The sequence below is a fragment of the Echinops telfairi genome, unplaced genomic scaffold, assembly GCF_000313985.2.
Source record: "Echinops telfairi isolate 266 unplaced genomic scaffold, ASM31398v2 ScPeMD7_23;HRSCAF=83, whole genome shotgun sequence".
NCBI classification, from domain to species: domain Eukaryota; kingdom Metazoa; phylum Chordata; class Mammalia; order Afrosoricida; family Tenrecidae; genus Echinops; species Echinops telfairi.
In genome coordinates this window covers 73,559,996-73,568,350 of record NW_022103920.1, presented here as the reverse complement: position 1 = coordinate 73,568,350, position 8,355 = coordinate 73,559,996, and the positions used below count along the sequence as shown (strand labels likewise).

At 39.4% G+C, this 8,355-nt stretch overlaps 1 protein-coding gene across 2 annotated transcripts in view; it reads right to left on the bottom strand.

Annotated features, from left to right (window-relative positions):
* The window catches only part of BZW2 (basic leucine zipper and W2 domains 2), a 68,494-nt gene that overhangs the window by 50,849 nt on the left and 9,290 nt on the right, over nt 1–8,355 (bottom strand). Inside the window, exon 1 of one of the 2 annotated variants that reach the window (XM_045288869.1) lies at nt 289–325. The exons of the other annotated variant lie outside the window; for it this stretch is intronic. The gene's annotated coding sequence lies outside the window, so the exon portion shown is untranslated. Of the gene's footprint in view, nt 1–288; nt 326–8,355 lie in introns of those variants that run through there. 2 annotated transcript variants of the gene reach the window in all.

The following is an 8,355-nucleotide window of genomic DNA, read 5'->3' as shown; positions in this document are numbered from 1 at the left end:
AATGATGTACAAATACGCTTTACACAATTGATGTGTGTATGGATTGGGATAACAGTTGTATGAGCCCCTAATAAAATGTTTAAAAAAAAATAAATAAATAAAATAAAAAATCTTTCTCTTTCTTAATACTTATTTCAGTTCTAAATAGAAGTCTGTTTCTTCATAGCTTGGCTATGTAAATTTATTTTCCATATCTTCAACACATTCTACATGAAGAATAACCTAGCCCAATAACAATAAACAAACAAATAAGTAAAAATTTAAAAACAAAACAAAACTCAGACTCACCCACTGGTAGTGAAAGACTAAATGAAGTTATTCCGCTCAGCAAAGAGAAGTGTCGATGGTTTTAGCTGTTACTATTTGGAGCAGAGCTGATTCCCTCTAAATTTAGCTCTCTGGGCCACAGTATAATCTGCTCTAGTGAGGCTCAGACTTTATAAGGCACTCACTGAAGTCCTGGCTGAAGAGGGGCAAGGGCACTTTGAATAGAAAACTGTGATAGCTCAAACCAGGAGAGCAACAAAGAAAGAAACATATGCATTTCTATTAGGCCAAAGTCAAAAGCGTATGTTTGTTCTATTGCACTGTAAGTTAATGTTTAAAACGGACTAACTAAATAAAACACACTGCTACTAATATATGGTATCCATGTCCTAACTATGCTATTCAAACAACATCACATGTATGAGCATGTATACTTTAAAAACAGGAATAGTTTAAAAGTACTTGCGATTATAGACGATTTTCTTTCCATTAGTGCTAAAACCAAAAGATCAAACATCATAAAATCCTTCTCAGAACATGATATTTGAGTGACTACATTTACTGTAGTGCCCAGGAATCATTGGTACTGAGTTTGGTTTTAACAGCATCTTCAGGAGCCTAGTAGGCGAGTGATTAAGTGCTCAGCAATTAATCCAAAGCCCAGTGGTTCAAGCTCACCAGCTGCTCTACAGAGGAGAAAGAGACGCAATCGGCTTCCATAAAGATTTCAGCCTTGAAAACCTAGGGAGCGGTTCTACTGCTCAATGTCTGTAGGTTTGGATGTTTGGTTTATGTATCCATTCAGAAAGTGCCTAATTTTATATATATACATACACATATATATATACACACACACACACAGACCATACACCACACAAATGAACATACATATTACACACACACACACACACACACCATACACCACACAAATGAACATACATATTACACACACACACACACACACACACACAGACCATACACCACACAAATGAACATACCTACTACCCATGCCAGTCCATTCTGACTCACAGCAACCCTACTGGACCAAGTAGAATTGCTCCTGAAGACTTCCAAGACAGTAAATCCTTACATAAGCAGACAGCCTCATCTTCCCCTGTGGGGTGGCGAGCCTTGCTATCAGCAGGCCCAAAGCTTCACCCGCATAGGTGCATTGACACATATATTTGAAAATAATGAAGTGAGTATTTATTTTGGGCACATAATGTGTCAAGCTATGCAATATCTAATCAATTGTGCTTTATGACTTCCTTCCCATTCCCCCATTTTGGTTTCTTGCATATTTTTCTCCCTCATTTTGGCTATCATTCATTTCAGTACTATAGATATCCTCCCTTCTTTTTAATTACTCCACAGTATATAGAGTTATATAGATGGACTTCTATTTGTTTCACCAGTTCCACTTTCATGAGGCATTGGTGGCTCAGGAATGAATTTCTTGGTCCCACTGCGGGAATCCAGGGCTGAACTCCCAGCCACTGCACCCCATGTACAGTCACTCTCCCTCTGGCAGCAGAGGCGTGCCTCTTGCTATGAGGCCGAACAGGTTCCAGCAGCGCTTTTAGACTCAAGATGGACTAGCAAGGCTTGAAGCAGCAGAGCTAATTCTAGACCAACGGCTATCAACCTGTGGGTTGTAACCCCTTTGGGGGTCGAACGACCCTTTCACTGGGGTCCCCCAATTCATAACAGTAGCAAAATTACAGTTATGAAATAGCAACAAGAATGTTATGGTTGGAGAGGTCACCACCACAGGAGGAACTTTATGAAAGGGTTGTAGCATGAGGAAGGTTGAGAACCACTGTTCTAGACTAAGATGACCAGGAAGAAAGGCCTGTTGAAAGGTCTACAGATCAGAGTCTGCTCCGCAGCAGTCCTGGGACGGCATTGAACCGGGCACTGCTATATCCAGGTGTGTATCAGGTTGTCATGGATCAGGAGCTCATGCACATGTAACCAACATGTTCACAGCATTAGATGCTTCCTGCTTTTGTTTTTAATTTTTAATATGAAGTGAATATTACTCTACGTGCTGATACCTTGTGAGAGTATGTCTAGAACAAGTTCCTTCTTGAAACAGAATAACTGATTTGAAAGGTATACTTATTTTAAAAACATGTTGTCAAAATAAGAGCTATCAATTTATGTTCTCGTGCACTGTGTATAAGTGGTTTTATTTCTATGTAAAAGGATTTCAAAGTAATTAGAAAGGTAGCATATTAAGATACCTTATATAAGACAAGTTTGTCCTTGACATATGAAGGTTGGTTTTGTGTTGAATGTGAGAAGCTATAGTCTTTCACTCACTGCTATCCAGTCAATTTTGACTCCTCGTGACCCTACAGGACAGAGTAGAATGGCCCCTATAAGTTTCCAAGTCTATAGTTCTTTACAGGAGCAGAAAACCTCATCCTTCTCACTCAAAGGGGTTGCTGGATTTGGACTGCTGACTGTGGGTTAGTAACCCAACATATAACCCACTATGCTACCAGGGCTCTTCCAGTCTTCTACAATTTATCAAAGATAATGAACTTGAAAGACAACCATAACCTTAATAAAAAGGTGCTTAATGTTTGCCAGCTTTTCATGTCTTTGTTCAAACAAGGCAATTCAGGTCCGTAACGTTTCAAAAAGTATTGTCACCAATATTCAGCTCCTCTTGGAACTCAATAATTATTCCTTTGTAGTCTGCAAGATACAATATTATAACATAAAGGGGAGAGGACAAGAGAAGTATTAAAATATACCCTAGGTTGATCCCTTCAGGACCAGTGGTGGGAGTGGTGGTACTAGGAGGGTAGAGGGAGGGTGGGTTTGAAAGGGGGAACCGATTACAAAGATCTACAGGTGACCTCCTCCCTGGGGGACGGACAACAGAAAAGTGGGTGAAGGGCGATGTCAGACAGGGCAAGATATGACAAAATAATAATTTATAAACTATCAAGGGTTCATGAGGGAGGCGGGAGTGCGGATGGGGGGGCGAAAATGAGGAGCTGATGCCAGGGGATTAGGTGGAGAGCAAATGTTTTGAGAATGATGAGGGCAATGAATGTACAAATGTGCTTTACACAATTGATGTATGTATGGATTGTGATAAGAGTTGTATGAGTCCCTAATAAAATTATATATATATATAACCTAGGTGAGAAGCATTTTCTGTCAGCCCCTTACAGGAAGTGTCTTCCATTTAGTAAAGGATTTAATATTCATTAGACATATATAATTATTGGATAGAGGACAGATTTGCATATTCACTAAAAACTAAACATTACTCTGATGGTACACAGCAAATTTAGGCATCAAAGAGTGACAATTCTCACAGAGTCCCTGAAATCACAGGGTACAAAGCTATAACAAATGTCAAGTCCACTCTGCTAGCAGACATCATTCTTCTTTGATGTTCTTACTTATACTAAATAAATCGCTGAAGGAATTTTTATTGAAAAGTTTCCTCAGCTCAAACAGTTCCCTGCCCCCCCACCCCCCCACCCCCCCTGCTAAGTAGAGTTTGAGCGCTACTTAGCAAAGGAGAAAGATGATTTTAGAGGATTTGCTTTCCACCTAGAGATCTGGTACCTACTGGTAGGATGCACAACCGCGGTTAGCATGCACCAAGGTGAGGCTGACAAGGAGAAGAGAGTCATCATGGAGTGGGGCACTGGATATGAGAGAACAAGGAAACTTAGGACCAGACAGACACAAAACTGCTGGGAGTGTTTGGCCCTATGTGTTCATGAAGGCAAGGGGGGTTGAAATGAGCTCCTTCCATCTGATTTTAGGGAGCAGAGGAACATAGAATCTTCTCGACCAGGGTAATACCTAGAATGGTAAGTGGAAAGAGAATTTTGTTTTGAAGCAGGTGTATCAAAACATGGTAATATCCTAACACTGACTATGGTAGTGATTGTACAAGTCTTCTTGATGTGAATCAACTATTGATGTGTATGATATGTGAATTAAATGCCAATAAAACTGTTAGAAAAACAATGACATGGTAATGGACTTTCAGGAAACTCAAAAGAGGCAGAGGTAGGCAGGTCCCAAACATTTGTTCACTTATATTCTGCCCTTATCCTCAAAGGTGATCTGCCTAAGCCTATCTTGCTTTATTGAAAGTGCTGTACTGCATGCCCACTACACAACGAGGAGACACGAAGTGGCTAGAGATGCCCAAGTCTACTCTTGGGCTTCTTAGGGTCAGCACATGACCCCATGAGGCTGTTTTTCCCCCTTACACAACTCCATAGAGCGGCCCACAGAAATGCAAGTGAAAAATAAAATAAGTAATGGTTGTACAACTCTTCTTGTTATGATTGAACTATTAAATTGTGTGATATGTAGATTAAATGCCAACGAAACTGTTCACAAAAATAAAATAAGTAAATAATGCAGATACAAATTCTCAATTCGTTTTTCCCCCCAGAGTTCAACATATAGAGAATCATCGTTTGTTTTATTCGTTTACCAAATGTGCCCTGCTCCACAGTCGCGCAGTATAGTCTGGCATTTTAAGGGAGAAGCAGGGATGGTCTCCAGTGTGTCATAAGTTAATATGTGATGCATGTGAATTGCTGTGGTACTTGTCATTATTTTGATCATTTAGTGTGTGAATTATTTTTTAGAGGAAGCACTGGGGACTCAGGTGTAGAATTCATTTCACCCACGCATAAGACCCAGGCTTGATTTCTCAGGTGCAGCCACTGTTTGGTTCTATGACACTGAGGAGGTGGGTTCCAGGGGAACTTTGAGACCACACTGGATGAGGAAGAAAGACTTGGTGATCCATTGCTGAAAATCAGCCCATGAACGTCCTGTGGATCACAGCAATCAGGTGGGCACAGAATGGTCGGGAGTATACAGGGTCTGGCAATTTTCAGTTGTGTATAGGGTTATCATGAGGTGGGGGCCAATGCCATGGCAGCTCACAGCAATTACTGTCTCACTTTTAATTGATATTCATGATATCCAAACTCATTCACTGCCACTGAGTCAATGCTGAAACCCCTGTTGGTTTCTGAGATGGTATCTGTTTTTCGGGAGTAGAAAGGCCAGTCTTCCTCCCAATTAATATCCAGGAGTCATGAACTATTTTGAAAGCTATGGACCTAAAGCCAAGCTCTCATCTGAGACTCCTTTGGTTCACGAGGTACACCACTGCTTGAGGCCAAACATTCTACTGAAGATCAGTGATACAGCAGGGCGCTTAACACAAAACACCCTGACCTTCTGGAGTCTACAGATGTCGATGGGTAGCATCAACATCGAATCAACTCAGTCTCAACTCACTGCACTTTCCAAATAAACCAACCAAATGGTTGATATGCTTGGGTAGTTGTTTATGTGATTCTCCCACGCAGCTTTTTCATTATTTGCCTCATAGACTTGATGGCATAGCATGAGGTGAAGCATATAGCATAAATATCGATTTAGAGTCTAGCTCAGCAGTTGGATAAATGAGCATACTTATTGTCATTGAGACCATTCTGAATCATAACGACCCTATAGGGCAAGGTGGAAATGCACCTGTGAGTTTCTGAGACTGTAACTCTTTATGGGATTAGAAAGCCTCACCTTTCTCCCGTGGAGCTGACCGGTGGTTTGGAACTGCTGACTTTGGGGTTAGCACTCCAACACATAATCACTATGCTACCAGGGCTCCTAATTAGACTAAAGAAGATTCAAAATGCCAATGAGGTCTCTACAGAGTTTTATTAATAGAGAAAAGCCACCTTGAGAGAGACGACTAAACAAAACCCCTACATCTTAGACATAATAGAGGGAGTTTAAGATGGTGTGGCTTCTACTGGTACAGGACGTACTTTCAAATTGCTTCCTTCAGATGCTCAGCTTTTACAAAAACCACAACCTCCACACTTCCAAGTCAACACAAACACACTACCCTTTCTCTGACCAGCAGTTTTCTCTGCACCATTAATGTAGAGGGTTCTTTTCTGTTTATAATGGCCCCGTTTTATTATCTTGCACACTGACAAAAACATGTCAGGCCTCCCCCTGCCCAAGAAATGACCCTAAATTCAGGAACTGTCCTGGTGAGTTTGAAAAGCATTAAGGTCCCTTGTGTGAATATTTATGAAAAGATGACAATAGAATATATAAAACTGAATCTGCCATGTAGTGGCTATGATGCATTTGTTACAGTGTTCAGAGTTATTATTTCTTATTATTACTCAACTCCACCTAGCCGGTTTTTGTGTTTTTTTTAAGCTTTATCTGGATCACTGCTCTTGAGTCAACACTGACTCACAGTGACCCTCTAGGACAGGGCAGAACTGGCCCTGTGAGTTCCCTAGACTATGTTAATGGAAGCAGAAAGCCCCATCTTTCACCGGCTTATGTGGATAGAAGTCCTCAAGAACAACAGTACCTTTACAAACTATTATTTTAAAAAACAATCTTATCTAGTGAGCCCTGCTGAGGAGCTGTGTTGGCGTAGTGGTTAGGCTTTGCGCTGCTAACCTCAAAGTCAGCAGTTTGAAACCACTAGCAGCTTGGTAGAGAAAGATGAGGTTCTCTACTCCTGTAAAGAGTTACAGTTTTGGAGACCCACAGGGGCAGTTCTTCCCTGGCCTATAGGGTAACTATGAATCGGAATTGGTTCGATGGCAGTGAGTTTGAGAGTGTAAGTGAGCCCTGGTGGCAATGTCGAAAAGCATTGGACTGTTGACCTCAAGGTTGGTGGTTCAAATCCCACAGCCACTCTGTGGAGGTATGAGGTGAGATGCTCCTCTAAAGATTTACAGCCTTAGAAATCTTATATATAATCTCTATGAGTTGGAATCAAATTGATGGCAGTGGGTTTAGCATAAAAAATAAGTTAAAATCAAAACAGAAACTATAATTCTACATCTTACACAGATTTAATTTTTTCTTACTAAAATATTAATATTTTCAGAATTATGAAAACTAAAGATAGCTAAAGTATTATATTACCCTTTTAAAAATCAATAACACTAATGCGGGACATTATCCTTTCTTATAATATTATCATTCTTTTTTTTTTTAACAAATGAAACATCTGGTGTTAAAAATCAAGGCATAACGACATCATCCTTTCCTTGACATTTAGCAAAATAATGATAACCTAAAGCTTCATTTTCAAAATAGACAGTTTACAAATATGACTATATGAACAGTTTGGGGCACAATTTACTCGACATATTTCACATTTAGAATAGGCCATATCATACTACTTGGCACTTAACCACCCTACAAGCTACGTGCTATGGGGACCTATCAAACGACTTGCTATCAAGAACGCAATACACACCAGATCACAGTGAAATTGAAAAGTATCTCTATGTATACCCAGCGGGCATTGGTGGATTTTGTATTTAAAAAATAAAATATCTAGAAATTCTAAATAATCATATGTGCTTTTCTTCTCCCTAACAAATATGTAGGAACACTGCTGTGTAAACTCTTAATGACAACCACACACAACCATTAAATTAATCCACAGAAATCCGACTAAATTAATCCCTGAGTTCCATCTCTCAGCTTTAACTCTTTCAGCAAAGTCTTTATTCCATCCATTAATGAAATTTCAAAGATAAAAAGGGAACTCGCAAAAATAAAATTGAGAGCAGTAAGTTCTAAAATTCCTTTAAGGTAGAGACACTAACAAGTTCTTTGGATCTGCTTTCATACTTATTTCATTTGCAAAATAAACTTCACAACAGAGTTCCTATTTATTTAACTGTTTTGGATAAATGCAAATCATTTCACATGCAGGCACAAAATATGACACGAGGCACAATGATAGAAGTCTCTTCCCTATTGTTTCTTTTCCAGTTCATTATCAATTTTCCTGCTTTATTAATTTTGAAGATGCAGGCTTATTAGTTCCAATTTAGTCTTAAATTTTAAATATGTTGATATCAACTTTTATAAAACATTTGAGCAAGAAATTATCATCAAAATGTTCTCTGATACATAATCTACCACTTTAATTTTTAAAAAGTGGTTATACTGGATCTATGTGCCTATATTTATAGGTTTAGTATTAAGGTAGCAGAAGGACATTGGGCCTCCACTCAAGTACTCCCTCAA